Source organism: Chiloscyllium plagiosum, unplaced genomic scaffold (assembly GCF_037043375.1).
Source record: "Chiloscyllium plagiosum isolate Xiang-an unplaced genomic scaffold, Cpla_swu_hap1 HiC_scaffold_3, whole genome shotgun sequence".
NCBI classification, from domain to species: Eukaryota; Metazoa; Chordata; class Chondrichthyes; order Orectolobiformes; family Hemiscylliidae; genus Chiloscyllium; species Chiloscyllium plagiosum.
The window spans coordinates 93663573-93680940 of NW_028270141.1; the positions used below are offsets into that span (position 1 = coordinate 93663573).

At 41.5% G+C, this 17368-nt stretch overlaps 1 long non-coding RNA gene across 1 annotated transcript in view; it reads left to right on the forward strand.

The window, feature by feature from the left end:
- Window positions 1-1619: 1619 nt before the first annotated feature.
- Window positions 1620-17368, forward strand: part of LOC122546840 (uncharacterized) — a 174339-nt gene continuing 158590 nt past the window's right edge. The window contains exon 1 of the long non-coding RNA XR_015751867.1: window positions 1620-1729. This is a non-coding gene — a long non-coding RNA (uncharacterized LOC122546840). The remainder of the gene's footprint in view (window positions 1730-17368) is intronic.

A 17368-nucleotide genomic window follows, 5' to 3' on the forward strand; every position in this document is an offset into this window, starting at 1 on the left:
AAACATTGGTTCCAGGGGTCTTTATGCTACTGAAGATGTGTTCAACTGTGCAAGGTGAAAAGAGATCACTAGCGATCAGGTGGAAATAGAATCACAGGCCCCAAATCAGCATTACACACTGGTTGGCAATTTCCTTTAGCAATTCTATATGCTGCTGGTGCACAGTCATGCTAACCAGTTATCCAAAAGGGCATTCAGGACAGCCTGCATAAGGAGTGTGCTGATATGGCTCCATTCCCATTTTGAACCCAGAACAGTTTCCACTGCACTGAAAGTACTAGTACAACACAACTGAATGTTGTGGCACTGTGCTATTATAAAATGCGACGCCAGCTTCTCTAGGGAATATATATTATCCTCTCTGCACAAGCCAAGTAGGTGTATAATCTTTGCCATGGCTAGAATCCATGTTGTGATTTAGATTTAGTCTAGTTTAATACCATTGGCAATTCACTCATCTTGGTTTTCCTTTCTTTTAATCCCATTTGTTTAATGTTCTTTTAATCTTATTAAAATGAGATTGCTGGAGAAATGCCAAACAAAAGAATATATTTGTGCTATAACAATTGGGACAAGACTCTGCCAGCACTCAGACCATTCACCGTTAACAGCTATCAGACTTTCAGCTTTTCTTGAACATGGTAGAAGTGAACAATAATAACAGGCAATTGTGGTACAGTAATGAAATCTCAATTTCCAAACAATACTTTTTAAAAACCATTGGGCAAATGCTCTTCTGCAGCACACAATGCAGTATAAACAGGAAGCATATAGGAATATACTCATAATGTATTTTGTTTTATCTACATGCATATTCTCTGCTAAAATTGTTGTCTAATTGTTCTATCTTTAAATTTACTGTCATTATCAAATGGTAAGATGCAACTGTTTAAACATTTTTTTTTCTTATGAATTACTCGTTGCATTTAGTTCTTCTGTCACTTCATCGATTTAAAATAAAAACATTTTTTGTCAGTTGAGTAAATGGAACTAGAATATTTTGTGGTGAAAAACTTTTCCATTTTTTTTACTTTCAACTTGATAACTTGTTCCTCTAGTGCTGTTTTCTTGTGCCTCATCACCTACACAGGGAAAAATGATAAATACATTTTTGCTAATAGCAATCTGAAAAATTTTAAAATTCAACCTCAGGCTTTACACCATCTTAACTGAGCTTGTGTTTTCTCCAATCCTTTCTGGCCAAGGTTTTGTCTTGTCCTATAACTCTTGGCCCATTGCCCAGCTTTTGCCAATAAAAAAAATGTCAAAGTCTGATTTTCAGGGCATGGTAAAGCTGGAGGGTGAGTGAATTAGATGATTTGCATCTTAGCTTTACACCATAGAAGTAGAAGGTATTGTGAAATTTGCATTGAATTGTACTTATTGCATTACATTGTGTGTGCAAATCTAGCATAGAGCATGTTTTGTTTTCTTTGTTACATCTGTTCAGAGTAACAAACATGTTAACATCTTACAAAAGATCTTTACATTTCCTTGTCAATAGCACAACTGAACTGTAGTGTCTGTAGAAAGAAATTATTTCAAAGCTTTTATTGAATTTAAATTCTTCCTTTTTTTAGGGTGAATTTGAATCAGTTTGTTATGGACTATATTACAGCTATGACTTTGGACTCATCCCTGCTGCATTAATGGTGCAGCAAGCTCTTATATGGACCCTTGTAAGACCTCAGCGGATGTGTGGAGAAGAATTACCACTCCAGCTTGTGATGTGAGTACCCTGTTTTTTTTTAAATTCAGCTTTTTAAAGTTCAAACGCTAAATCAGAATGATCAATGCCTAGCCATTTCTTATTGTGGTAGATTTTACAAAATGTACGACTACAAATGGCAATATGTATGGGGGCGGAACCCAGTAGAAAAGTATTTTGATTAAAGCCCTTTAGAGATGTGTAGCCTAATCAAAGTTGAAGTAAATCTACAGAAGTGGCTGATGAATGATTAATAATTAATCAATACCAGTGATGTGGCATTTTTTGAAATGTAAATTTGATGCATAAAACACTATTATCATCAATGGGAGCAGATGTGAATTGCAGGGGGAGTGGTGGAGGTGGGGGTGGGGGGGTGTACTTGTGAGAAGAGGAAAGAAGGTAGGCGAAAGTAATAATCAAACACTGTTACTTGCACAAAGATGTTTGTGTCCATGCAAACACTTTATGCTTTTGGCTTCATTTACTGTTATGTTGCCTGAGCAGTCTTTTAATGGCAAAGGCAGGATTTGAGGGGCATCAAACAGCAGAGAAATAATTACAGAGAGTGAAAGAGAGAAAGAGGAAAAACAGATCAAAACACTTTAACAGAGAGAAAAACAAAACCCCTTGAGATGTTCTTGTGTCACAAAAACTAGACAAAGCATCATGGACAAGCCACTTGTTGCCTGTTTGCAAATATATATTGCTTTTAACTCTTTCCAGTACAAGTCTGTAACATTTCAGGAAGCCCTGAACGACTGCATGTGCATTAGTTCACACTCCCACTACATAATTGATCATGTTCATAATGTCATGAGCTTTTGGGAAACATTGCAGATATTTCATCCAGACATTTTTCAATTGTTTTAAAAGTGTTTGCTCCAGCATTTAATCCAATGATGTTTTTCACAAGTTAGTGCCCAATTTATATTAATTTGAACCAGTTCATGCTATTTGTTCGCATTAGATGTGCTTATAGCACAACTCAAGATTAAAATAATTATGGAATTTTCACCATATACTCTAGTCCTAAATCGTCTCCATTTTGGGGGTCTTGAATGACAATGAAGTTTAACCCCAAATCTTTAACACAGGGCACCATCTTGGTAAAGGAGTTGAACTTGAAATAACCACCTGGGGGACAGCAAAAGGTCTGATTAATAATAAACTAAACTGCCTGAAGGATCTTTTTAATGAGGCTACATACATTTTGATCACCAGCACTTCATTTAACAACCTGACCAAACAGCAAAGTGCTAAACTGGATTAAACAAGTGGTTACTGAAAAATAACACTACTTAAAGGCATATGCACCTTTCAATGTTCACTCTGCTGCTGGAAGTTTAAAAAGGTCTTTTGAGACATTCTGAGAGATTTTCCAAGGCATTATGTCAAGACTTTCAACTCACTATCAACACTTATTCTGAAAATTCTCTGAGGATGCCACCTGTTGAGAGTGGGAGTGAATGCTGATGTACCCTTTCTTAGTGGAGACTGTGCAGAAGAAAAGCAATGCTTGATCATAGGCATCTTGTTTATTGTCCCCTGGTGTAGAAAATAAAATAAAACATGAGACCCAACAGGGTCACACAAACTACCATAGGAGAGATGGAGAGGAGGGTGAGGAAGACTCCTTCACCATACAGTACAGGATATTGTCCCTTCCCTGGCCTTTTCAACCAGGACCTCCAGTGTCACATCTAACAACTTTGACACCCTCTTGCTTAGCTCCTGAACCATTTTGAAATGTTCCAAGTTTTGTCAGCCAACCATAGAATCATAGAATCATACAGCATGGAAACAGACCCTTCAGTCCAATCCATCCATGTCAACCATAATCCCACACTAAACTAGCCCCATGTGCTCACTGTTGGCCCATATTCCTACAAACATTTCTTATTCATGTACTTACCCAAATGTCTTCAAAACATTGTGACAATATCTGCATCCACTACTTCGTCTGGAAGTTCATTCCACACACAAACCACTCGCTGTGGATAAAATGTTGTCCCTTGTGTCTTTTTAAAATATTTCTCCTCTCTCTTATTTAAAAAATGCTCCCTAGTCTTGAAATCCCACCCCCACCCAATATGCACCCCAGGGAAAAGACACCCTGCCATTCACCTTACCTATACATTCACTGGAAGTAGGTATTTCAAGGCTTCATTGACTTTAAAAGAGCTAACTGTGACTCAGTTGCAACCACCCTCAACTCTGACTGAGAAAGTTGTAGATTCAAGACCTATTCCAGGATTGAGCTTAAGTGAATACGGCAGTGCATTAAATGACACAGTGATCACTGAACTTTTTCACAGAAGCTATTAAACCAAAGTTCCTTCTGCATACCTAACGATCTCTTGGCACTAATTAAAAGTAGGCCAAGGAAATTATTCCTGGAACAAAAAAAAATTGCAAATGCTAGAAATCTTAAATATGAACAGACAGGAAATATGCACACTGTTTTCTCCCTCAGATGCTGAGATGGAAATGTGTTGCTGGAAAAGCGCAGCAGGTCAGGCAGCATCTAGGGAACAGGAGAATCGACGTTTCGGGCATTAGCCCTTCTTCAGGAATGAGGAAAGTTTGTCCAGCAGGCTAAGATAAAAGATGGGGAGGAGGGACTTGGGGGAGGGGCGTCGGAAATGTGATAGGTGGAAAAAGGTCAAGGTGAGGGTGATAGGACAGATTGGGGTGGAGGCGGAGAGGTTGGGAAGAAGATTGCAGGTTAGGGAGGCGGTGCTGAATTTGATGGATTTGACTGAGACAGGCTGGGGGGAGGGGAAATGAGGAAACTGGTGAAATCCGAGTTCATCCCTTGTGGTTGGAGGGTTCCTAGCCGGAAGATGAGGCGCTCTTCCTCCAACCGTCGTTTCGCTGTGGTCTGACGATGGAGGAGTCCAAAGACCTGCATATCCTTGGTGGAGTGGGAGGGGGAATTGAAATGTTGAGCTACAGGGTGGTTGGGTTGGTTGGTCCGGGTGTCCCAGAGGTGCTCTCTGAAACACTCCGCAAGTAGGCGGCCTGTCTCCCCAATATAGAGGAGGCCACATCGGGTACAGAGGATGCAATAGATGATATGTGTGGAGGTACAGGTGAATCTGTGGCGGATATGGAAGTTTCCTTTGGGGCCTTGGAGGGAGGTGAGAGGGGAAGTGTGGGCGCAAGTCTTGCACCTCCTGCGGTTGCAGGGGAAGGTGCCGGGAGTGGAGGTTGGGTTGGTGGGGGGTGTGGATCTGACGAGGGAGTCACGGAGGGAGTGGTCTTTACGGAATGCTGATAGGGGAGGGGAGGGAAATATATCCTTGGTGGTGGGGTCCGTTTGGAGGTGGCGGAAATGACGGCGGATGATGCGCTGTACATGGAGGTTAGTGGGGTGGTAGGTGAGGACCAGTGGGGTTCTGTCCTGGTGGCGGTTGGAGGGGCTGGGTTCAAGGGCGGATGATCGGGAAGTGGAAGAGATGCGGTGGAGGGCATCGTCGATCACATCATTTCCCCTCAGATGCTGTCTGACATATCAGGTTTTTCAGTAATTTTATTTGAATTTTCCCTCATGTGTTGGTGAATAATTATCCATCATTCACTGAAACAGATTATCCCCATCCAACTCCATTTTGATTTTGACCCATCCCTCTTTTCTGACCTCCCATTTTCCCGACCTCTCTCTCACCTTCTGATGGTTTGCATTGCCCTGAAAGGGCTTTTCATGTATATATCCAAGTGCCTACATGGGTAATTTACTAGTGATGGTTATTAATTAAACACAAAAAAAAGTCACGGTGATTTGGTGATCGGGAAAAAAAACTGATCCATTGTGTGCAAGAGCACTTCTGCATCGAGAAAAAAGCTAAAGAAAGTAGACGATCTGCTCATTAGCATGCAACGTTAGATTGGAATAGACAGGCAACCTAAAGCTCATGAAGCAAGACTCTTTATTCTACTGGTATTAGATCATTAAAAACATAATGGGAAATGCAGGTTAAACAAGAAAATATTTACATGGTATGGAGTCAGTGGTTTAAGTTAGGTTTAGGAATTCTTTACTAGCTGTTCCTTCCTCCAATAAATGCTCTTTCCCACAAAGTTACCTCTTTTTCCCAAAGAGTTCAACTTCTTGAGCTTCTCTCCCTCACCACTGTCAACTGCTGCTGGAGAATCATTACACACTGTCTCACTTGAAATCTACTCCCCATTCCAGCAGCTACATGTAGCTCATCGAGAACATTTGTAATGCAGTTCTGTGATGTTTACTTGTGCTATGAATTGACTGGAAGGTTTGAGGCTACAGGACTGATAGCATTCTCTTCTTACACCAATGATCTGCACTAATGGTAGGAGTTGGTGTAATAGCAAGCATTTGCTTTGAAGGTCTTCCCAGCCTCTTTTCTGGACTGGTTTCTTCCACCAAATCCTGGCCCAATGGCAGATCACCCATGTTGGGGGTCTAGCTGAGGAGAATGGTGGCATATTGATAATGTCACTGGACTAATAAATCCAGAACTCCAGCTTAATGTTCTAAGACAGGGATTCAAATCCCAATATGGCAGTTGGTAAAATTAGAATTCAGTAAAAATCTGAAATAAAAAGCTAGCCAAATGGTGATTATTTAACCATTGCCACAAGCACCCATCTGATTCAGTAATGACCCTTTGGAGAAGGATATCTGCTATCCTTAATTGATCTGCTCTACAGCACTATGTTAACTCCTAACGGCCCTCTGAGCAATTAGAGATGGGCAATAAATGCTGGCTTAGCCATTGACATCCATGTCTGGTATTAATAAATAAAAACTCAAGTCTCCTGGAATCATATGAATCATAGCATTTGCTGCTTCAATTCCTCACTCCCGACAAGTTACCTCTCTGCCATTTTCCAGGGTTTGAGTAGGCTTCTCCTCACTGGATGTGCCCCTGAACTCAGAACAAGTCACTGCAAAGTTTCTCATCACTGTCCAATTTCAGGTCAACCAATTCACCACATACCAACACAGTGGTATGTGGCATGGTGGCTCAGTGGTTAGCAATGCTGCCTCACAGCACCAGGGTCCCAGGTTCAATTCCAGCTTTGGGTTACTGTCTGTGTGGAGTTTGCACATTCTCCCCGTATCTGTGAGGGTTTCCTCTGGGTGTTCTGGTTTCCTCCCACAGTCCAAAGATGTGCAGGTCAGGTGAATTGGCCATGCTAAATTGCCCATAGTGTTAGATGCATTAGTCAGAGGGAAATGGATCTGGGTGGGTTACTCTTTGGAGGGTCGGTGTGGACTGATTGGGTTGAAGAGCCTGTTTCCACACTGTAGGGAATATAATCTAATCTTCAGGTTCCACTAAACTTCTGACTGAGTTGCTTACCTCCACATTATCCACCAGATTACTGGCCTCAAGCACTTCTGTGAACCACTCGGAGGTGCTGTCCTCCAGCTATTAGTTCGACAGCTTAGGCGTGGCCACCTGTGTCCAGAGGCTTGATGTCTTATTGGGGTTCAGGATCCCACATATGTGTTTTATTCTAACTCTAAATATTCCAACTTTGGAGGACTATCATTGTGCCAATTGGAAGAGTAGTCCTTTTAGCCTTCAAATTGTTCAATGTTTTTCTTCTCAGTGCCCAGCTTAGCCATGTATAAATCTCAGCTGTTTACTCACTGACCTGGCCATCCTTATTAGAAGGTGTGGTGAGGTCAAGGAGATAGTCCATAGGAAGGACTGGGTCTCATACAAAAAAGAGTGAATGTGGAGAATAGCCTGCAGATGCATGGAGGCTACTATTATAGGCATAAACCAGCTCCAGAAGAAACTTTTGGTTATCTTCAGGAGGCAGGCACTCAGATAGTCATGTAGAGAATAGCTAAATCATTTACACTGTCCATTTTCCCTTGCGTCATAGGGGAATGGTGCAACTTTTGGCAATGTCATCGACCTTTCAGAGCTCTTGTAGGATCTTAATCTCGAAGCTGTGCCCCTGATCACTATAGATCATATATGGAACACTAAAACAGACAAACTAATCATGTGCTAGCACTCTGATTGTGTTGAGGCCTTTTTGTCACAGGTGAGAATGGCCTTTGTGAAATTGGTGAAGGCATCCAAGTGAGTGAGAACATGTTTAATCCCTGGGTCAAGGACAGTGAAATCCATTGTAAGGACCTCTGGAGGTCTCCTGATGACCACAGATCCTATCTAAGGTGAAATCACTTCTCTGCTTTAGGCAAAATATATTTCTCACAATTTTGACAGCATTCATCAACATTAGCAGCTATCCCAGGCCAGTAACATTGCTCTCTGGTCAGGGCCAGAGGAAGGAATAGCTGCTTCAGCTCTTCTCCTTTGTTATGAACCAATCGATGGGAAACTCTATCCTCTTCCCTGATCTTCTTCTGACATCATTACAATCTTCAAGCCTCTTCCGACTCCTTCATGAACTGGTGCTGCATTGATGGATTTGTAGCCTTCTAGTAATGGTCTGATCTACTGATGTCCATGTCAATCAGTTGAAGCTGAGACGCGCTCTTCACATAGATGGCAAAGATAAACTGATTGTGCTTGTCTGGACCTGGTTTGGATCTCACTCATAACTTAATCAGTTCATGTGCATCTGAATGGCATTGGGAATCAGGGTCAGATTGTTGTGCTTGACTTGGGTCATGGGCATGGGCACAGTGTCAATCACATCCCCCTTAGCTGAGTAGGGCAGGTTTCCTTCCTGCAGTCAGTCTTTTGACTAAAGGCATTTGCATTACTTTTGCCTGACCTGTATCAGATCTAAAATCAAAACTGCATTAGTTGGATCTCTGTTACTCCTATCTTGGTAGATGTTTAAAAATAACTGAGTGGGTTGTTGTCTGTGAATACTTCAAACTCTACATTAATCATAATGTCTCTGAACTTCTGGGAATTAGCTCAGCTCAACTAACAATTTGAATTTCATACTGAAGTGATCCTCCAAATTCCTCTCATTTGACTTGGGACTTTGACTGGCACAAGTGGTATCTATGTTTTTCTACCCTTGAACCAGTGACAGCAATACCCCTATACTAAGGAAATTGGCATTAGTTTCCACTATGCAATGGAGGTGCAAATCCAGGTGTCCAAAGCTAAGTGAAGAGATAAACTTCTGCTCAAGGGTGCAAAAGGAGCCTTCACAAGTTGTCGTCCAATTCCCTGGGATGCTCAATTCTTCCTTGGTACTTTTCTGATTTCATCTTTAAGTTAAACTGCAACAATTGTGTTCAGATGGTGCCCAATTTTCCAAGAGTTAGCAAAACAAGGTGGGATTGGAAATTAAGGTACCCAGCTTTATCCATTACACACATGGAGGTGGCAGGGGTATTACAGAGCCCAGATGGCATTTTGGTGTCCTATGTTTCCTGGTGCCTGTTCAGAATGCTCTCCTTTCAATGTCTTGTTCAATGATGGGTAGCCAGTTATTCCATGGTATAATCAAGACTGCAGAAATACTTTACACCTTTGAGAAATTATTGTGCTTTCCCAGCAACAAGTAGAGAGTAACCAACCTTATGAGTCTTGTGTTCCTAGCATATCACAAATCCTCAGTTTTTCATCATTCTTCCTGATGAGGACTATAGGGAGTTGTACGGATTTGAAAACTCTCAACTGACGTCTCGGTCCAAAGACTTCTGTCAGACAAACTCCCAGTGATGGGCTGGGCTGCAACTGTGAGGACTGTGCAGTGTATGGTCACCTTTTTTCACACTCCTGTAGCTTATCGGGTCACAATACCAGTGTCATCATCATCATTACTGAAAGTCAACCTGCATTTGTGAGAGGAGAAACAAGCTGCTTCTTCTGAGTCTCCATCAATTCACTTTTGTCTATCTTCAAAGTGAAGTTAGAATGTTCTCTGCAGTCAGTCTGGTGCACATGAAATTGGTAGGTTTAAGGTGTTCTTTCTGGGAAGTAGAAAGTTAAAAAATCACTCAACACCAGGTTATAGTCCAACAGGTTTAATTGGAAGCACTAGCTTTTGAAGCACTGGTCCTTCATCAGGTGATTGTCACAACCTGGAGTTGTGTGATTTTTAACCCCAGTCCAACACTGGCACCTCCACATCATTTCTTGGAAGTAAACATCTTAGCCGCTGCACTTGGCAATCTGCTCAGGTATTCCTCTCACAGTGAAACTTCTCCCTTGCCAAACCTCATGCTCACTGTAAGGCAAGTCCCTATTGCTGTGAATAAGAATATGCCTTTTCCTGGAGGAGTCTTTTTCCGGTCTGTTTGATGGCTGGTGAGGAGGGAAAACTGTTGCATTGGATAGGGTTTCTATGCATGAGAAGAGCAGTAGCTGTGGTTTTTGAGATCGGTCTTGTTTGAAGTCCCCGTCACAATTCTAACGCCTCTTTGAATAAGTGTTGACTGCAGTGGCCACATGACCTATCGTGGCGATAGCACACCAGAGACTCGACTGCCCTTGATGGCCTGAGGGCGACATCTTTGTCCATGCTGACAGTCACTTTACCTATTGATAAACCTTTTCCTGGGATTCCAATCCATCCCCAAGATCTGAATGCTATAACCCTGCATGTCAAAGAAAGACATTTGAGATTTGGCACTATTAAGGCTCCTCAATTCCGTCTGGATGTTCCCATCCCTCACTGCTTCTGCTAGGTGTCCTTGTCTGTACCCAGTCAATATGAAGGTGGGATTCAGAAAGACGATGCAACTTAATAACTTCACCAACTCCAAAGATATGGAAACCCAGTTCTTTCCCTTTAAGTTTGCTTGTAATCATAAAACCTCTGCTGATATTGCAACAGACTACTGCTGTCACCAAAAACCATTGTCAATAGCTTGAAGATCTGCTGTGGACATCTTTAAATTACTGTATCTCTTCCCAATATTTTATGACAGGCTTTTCTGCACAGACATTCCATCAACAATGCTGCCTACTCATTTGCATTAAGAGCCTTGGATACCATAGCCAGCTATACATCCTTAATCCAGTCAATTGGCAAATCATCGGGTATTTCCCATCTTCCCTAAAATCTGTTCGGTTTCCTACTTTCAGTAAACAGAATATCTGACCAGGAGTACTGCTTTGTACATCTGTAGCATCAAGAGAATGCAGTTGGGTAGTCTCTGTCTGGCTTTGGCCTCCCTGTCCAACTCTCTTTGCCAATACCTGAGCCTCCAATGATCCCAGAGCAGCATCAGCCTCCCTCATGGACATTGCTAGTTTCACCATTTAGTCTTGGCCAGGCACTTTTAAAGCTCATCTGCTGGGATTTGATGCCTGTGCCAGAAATGCAATGTAAGATTCAAACATGCAGACAATCCCTGAAGCAGGGATTCTTTATTCCACTGCCATTAGATCATTACAAGCATGTAGAGAAATTAGAAGTAAAGGAGAGAGTATTTCTTTTGAATGAAGCCTGTGTGTTATATTGTGTGGAGGAATCCTTTATTTGCTTTTTCTTCCCATAAGCCCTCCTTCCCCCAAAATCCTCTTTCTTTCACAGAAAGTGTCTGCTTGACTGCACCAGTTTCATGCCCTCAACATCGTTGCTGCTAAAATTACCATGACAATCATATGACTGTTAGTGCAAACTTGCGATGTGCAAATTGGCTGCCATTGACCATTTCTGGCATTGACTGTGATTACATTTCAGAAGTATCTCATTGACTGTATATATGCAAGATTTGGTTTTATTTCCCATGAACAATGGGTACTATACCTACAGGCATGTTTAATTCATGATGATCATCACTTATTCCCAGAACTGTGAGCGAGAATTAGACATTTTGAACCAGTGGTGTCTTATGAGCACAATGCCCTTTTAGCACCTGGTCACCAATATATCCATTGCTGTCTTTCTCATGCACAATTAATTAAAATTGATATTTCAGAAAAAGAACAGAAGAAATGTTGCTGTCAAAAGCTTTTTTTTTTGGAATACTCATTGGGCATTCCAAAGAAATCACCTTCCTTGGTCATAGAAATATTTAGTTGATTTCTATATAATCTAACCCACAATGTTGTTTACTGGGGTAATCATGCCGTTTGATCCAAAAAATTATTTTTCTTATGGGTGCAGCTATCTTGAGGGGCTCTGGAACTGGAGGTGATTAGACTGTTTGGATTGATGATAGACATAGCATTTTAAAATTTCCAATCACAATAACCATCCAAGCTACCTACTCACATAATTGTTGAACTTTCACAATTTTACCTACAGATGCCTAGGCATCATGCTCTGGATTCCTTCTGTATCACTCTCTGGTTCTTTACCCCTCTTTCCTCCTTTAAAATTATCCCTAAAACCCACTGCTTGCTTTGTTCATCTGCACTAATATTACAATATAAGGCTCAGTGCCAAATTTTTGCCGTGCCTTAGAGTACTTATTCCTTATTTTATTGGTTTTAAGGACCATTTTAATAAAGACAAAGAAGTTTTAAGATGGGAATTCCAGATCTTGGGATCCTTGGCAACCAAAGGTGGAATATTTAAAATCAGGAGGATTCAGGTGACCAGAATTGATTCTACATGGTTATTTCAAAGGGGAATTAGGCCAAAGGATATGATACAGATGGAGAGAAATGAGATGGTGTAGGATTTGAAATAAGGCACAAGAATGTTAAAATGGAGGTGCTGTTCAAATGTAGCAGTCAGCAAGGAAAAGGATGATGTTTAAATGGGACTTAGGGCAAAATTCCCTCTCCTCCTAGTGAATGGGCATACAGACCAATAGTTATGATTGGTTTCACTTATTTCAATCAGCATGCTAAATGAAGATTAGTATACTAACTGAAGATCAGTACACGAAATGAAGGAACATACTACACCTCCCCACTTCATACTTAAACAAGCAAGTATCTAAGTATCCTCCATTATTTTTCATCTTTTAGTCTCAGTGAAAGTGTTGCCGTTTTTCTCTGTTGTATCTCTTGCTTCATGCAGCCAAAATAAGATCTAGAGCTTTATATGCAATCGTGGAAATTAATGAAGACACTTGAAGTGGGGAATGTGGATGGTGGGGTGAGTTAATTATCAAACTATCAAAATCTGCAGGGCAGATCCAAAGTTAAGTTGGTGGCTGGTCAGGCCTCATGATATACCCAGAGGATTCTCACTTTCAATACATTCAATACACTTTCATTCCACATATGAACATTAAATAAAAACTGATCACAAACAGGCAATACCATAATATCATACAGAATAAAAGAGAGAGATAATAATTCTTATAGTCATTGAGTGCCAACCACAAGATATGCCAAAAGAGTCATTGGCTGATCAAATCTCTGAAAAATATAATGATATATACATGAATACAGGGAACACAATATTTTGTCTAATATTTACATGTGAATTTTATTTTTTAAAAAAACTTGTGCCACTTTCATTAATGCATAAGTTTTCTCTACCTGTAACAACATGCATGTGTAGCGTGGGGTGGCACGGTGGCTCAATGGTCCATGGACCGGGTTCGATTCCAACTTTGGGCAACTGTCCTTATGGAGTTTGCACTTTTTCCCCGTGTCTGCGTGGGTTTCTCTGGGTGCTCTGGTTTCCTCCCACAATCCAAAGATGTGCATATTAGGTGGATTGGTCATGCTAAATTGCCTGTAGTGTTAGGTGTATTAGTCATGGGAAATGTAGAAATGTCAGGGAATGGGTGTGGGTGGGTTTCTCTACGGAGGGTCAGTGTGGACTTGATGGGCTGAAGGGCCTGTTTCCACTCTGTAAGGATTCTTGACATTAGCAGTTGAGGTGGATGCAGCTGTAAATTAGGAAAAAACCCTCCTTGTGGTGACTTTGGTGTGTATCCAGTGGATGGTCAGGGCCTCGAGGTGACCTCCATCCTACCAGGGGTCTTCAGCAGAGGCAACCTCCTCACACACACACACACCAACTGAAGTCAGAGTGGTGAACAGCATAGGGGATCCTAAGAGGATTCCCAGAGGTGGCCATGGAGACAGCTGCTCTTTTAACTAGGTCTCTGTCTCCCTGAGAAGAAAGAATGACAAAGAGCAGATCAGATTTCAGCTGAGTTTTTTAATGACCTGGCTTTCCATGGCTGTCACCTACCTCTGCCATATCCTCATATGCCTATGACATGGCAAAACGCATGGCACTCCTTCACAGTCCTTACATAACAGTGCTTAATCTTTCACATTTCTACCATATATTCTCCAAGCTTCTCATGCAATTCCATGATATTCCTGTGGTCACTATTATCATCATAGAACTCAGAAAAAGCCAGTACCCTAATAGTCCTTGGAGTAGCTGAGACATCCACTGTCACAGTTTCTCTCAGCTGCTAGGATAGGAATAGCAGACTGTGCCCATAAATCTAAATCCTCTGTGGCCTAGGTGGAGTGTTCTTGCACTGGTGAAAGGTGCTGAGGTAGCAGGAGATGGTGTATCCACTGGGCCATTGGTATCATCATCCCAAACATGGAGTTTTCAGTCTCCTGTGGCTGAGGCCTGCACCATGGATTGTGGTTGCAGAGTCTCGGAGGACTGTACACTTCTTCACATGGTCCTGTCCCCATCATTGCAGCACAAGGCTGAATCTATTCTGACTCTCCTGCCTGGTCACTCCAGCTTCACTATCAGGTATTGGTCGGCTGGCCTGTTGTCCCACGATGTACGTTCTATGTTCTATGATTCTTACTCAGCAAGGATGAGAGCCTTTTGATGGGGCATCACTCTGCGTGTCTTTGCCATTTTCTCTTGGTTATGTGTCTGCTGGTCCTCCAGGAGAAAGTAGATATTTTGTAACTTGACAAATGCCAACTGCATCCCTATCATACATACTGCACATTGATGTGTTTGGTTATTCTCAGTACCGCACTCAAACTGAACTCTCACATACTTTGGCATCAAGTGTCACACAGTGTCTTAAGACTGATCACATATTCATCCAATGAGGCGAGCTGCATACACATCTATGTACATAGCCTGATGACTACATGTAAAACAATCCCATGCCACCACTGACACTAGTGTGGATTGAAGGAGATCATTATCCTTTTTCCAGCACTGTGACTATTATCTTTGGTGGACCCCTTGGTTGCTGAACTCTGATCAGGCCACATTAGTCAGATGGAACTGTTCCCTGTTGCCATTGCTTGGAAAGAACACATCCCACCATTCCCTGTTAGTCTGGAGGAAATGCAGTAGGGAGGCATTACTGACCTGTAGGAGTATTAACTGTTAGGTTCAGGCTAAAATGGTTACCAAGGAGATGGATGGAGTGAGAAAACAGGAAATGAAGTTTTAGAACAGGGAGCAAAGTTTTTGATATGTACTACCGAGAGACCGTTAAATGTCCAAACTGTGTCAACCTGTTCAAACCGCCAAGAGACCGTTCAGGTGCTCGTGCTGTGAGACTGGCCTCAAGCAATCATCTCAACTCGGTACGTGCCAGAGAATCACACTGGGGAGAGGCCATTCGCCTGTTCTGAGGCCATTCACCCAACCTGCAGAGGCACCAGCAAGTTCACATGGGGGAGAAGCCATTTGCCTGACAGAGTGTGGGAAAGAATTCACTCGGTCGTCCAACCTCATGACCCAGCAGTGAGTTCATGTGTAACTGTAGTGGTAGCTGTTAATCAGGTTCATTATGGTCTATTTCTGCTGATGCACATAAACACCAGTCTAGTGATAGAGAATTGTTCTAGTGCAAAAATAAGCCATTTGGCCTGTTACATCTGCACTGGCTCTCTGAGGGATTATGCATAGGGCAATTCTTCTTTAATCCTGCACCTTATTTCTCTTCAATTATCAGCTACACCCTCTTGATTGTCATAGTGGAACCTGCCTCCACCATATTTGCAGGCAGTGTATTCCAATTCCAGGCTCTAACTGCTCTCTGCGAACAAATCTGTTGGTCGCTTCATGTTTTCCTCTTTTGCAAAATACCTCAAAACTGTGCCCGTGGGTTCACAATCCTTTTACAAGCAGGGCTAGTTTCTCCCTGTCTCCTCTACACACATTCATGATTTTGAAAGTGGCAACCATTCCTAAATACTACAATTTAGCCTCATAACTGAAAAATCTCAGCACTGGAAAAATTCTCGTAAACCACGTCTGCACTCTCTCCAATGCTTTCACACTCTTCCTTTACTGTGAACTCCAGAACTACACACAATATAGTGGCTGAGATAAAACTAGTAACTATAATTCATTATAAGCTCCCTGTTCTTGTACTCCATGCTCCCATTAATAAATCTAAGGATACTATGTGTTTTATTAAGGTCTCTTCATCTGCCCTGCCACCATTAATTATGAATGCACACATACATCCAGATCTCTCTGCTCGTGCACCTCCTGTAGAGTGTTGTGCTGTATTTTAGACTGTCTCTCCATGTCCTTTCCAATGAGAACTATCACCTCACACTTCTCCTCATTGAACTTCATCTGCGAGCAACTTGTCCATGTCCTTTGGAAGCTCTACACTCCTCACAGTTGAGGTTGCTTCCAAGTTTTGTATTATTCACAAACTTTAAAGTTATCTCCTGTACACCAAAGTCTAAATCCTTTGAGTATATCAGGAAAAGCAAAAGTCGTAGGATCAACCTTTTTGGGGATCACCACTAAAAACCTGCCAGCTGAAAAAAAAACCCATTAACCACACTTTCTTTCCCATCACTCAGCCAATTTTTGCATCCATATTTTTTATTGTCCCTTTTATTTGATGAGCTCTAAATTTATTTGCAAGTCTGTTATGAGACACTGCATATCAAATACCATTTGGAGGTCCATGTACACCACAGCAACAGCATCATCTTCATCAGTTCTGTTGAATATCTTGCCTTGGGATTCCACTTGTCCCACCTTCCAGATCTTTGAGAAATGAATCTCTCGGCAGTAATTACTGCAGCTGAAATGAAGTGATTATAATTTGATGGCTGGTTTGTTTCATTACAGTTGTTCAATATATCCATCCTCTGATGCTGCACAAACATTCTATTTATTGTCAAATCTTTCAGTTCCAAATAAGATTGGCTCAGACCATTGAGGACTCACAGCTTATTGAGGACTTAGCAGATGGCACATTCCTTTAGTATGAAATTTAAAGCAAGCTGAGAGAGTTTGAAGTAGAACCAATCCTTTACCATAACCAATGAATCATGATTAATTCCTCAATTATAATGAATTGACAGTCATGACATTCAATCATGTATTTCTGACTGGTGACTAATAGATTTAGTTAATTGCAGGATGTCTTCTTGAGTTAAATATTTATCTGAAATTGGCTCCCTTCACCTTGGTTAGCTTATTTCAGTAAATATAAAATGCATGTAGTCTGAAAAAGGTCAATTTTTACTGAAATTAATAACCCAGTCCCAGTTACAGCTGTCTCTCTAAAGATCTTCCTTTATGGTCCCAGTGTCTTTAGTAGTGGCCTAGATTATCAAAGCAAGTTCTCTTTAAAAGTTCATTGGCAAAGTTATAGACATCTCCAGGTGAACCTATGTAAAAGTTGCATAATTTTATTTTTCTTTATTCCGGGCAGTGAAACAAAATGAGAAAAAAATCTTCTTTAAGCCAAGAACTGTGGAATGAGTTGCTACACTTCTTAAAAACGTGTGTCTGTGTGTGTGAAGTGAGTTTTGCCCAGTGACAGACTGCTGATTGGTTTGTGTAATCAGGAGAACTTGAAGTCAGCCATCATCAGCATGGCCACAAATCTCT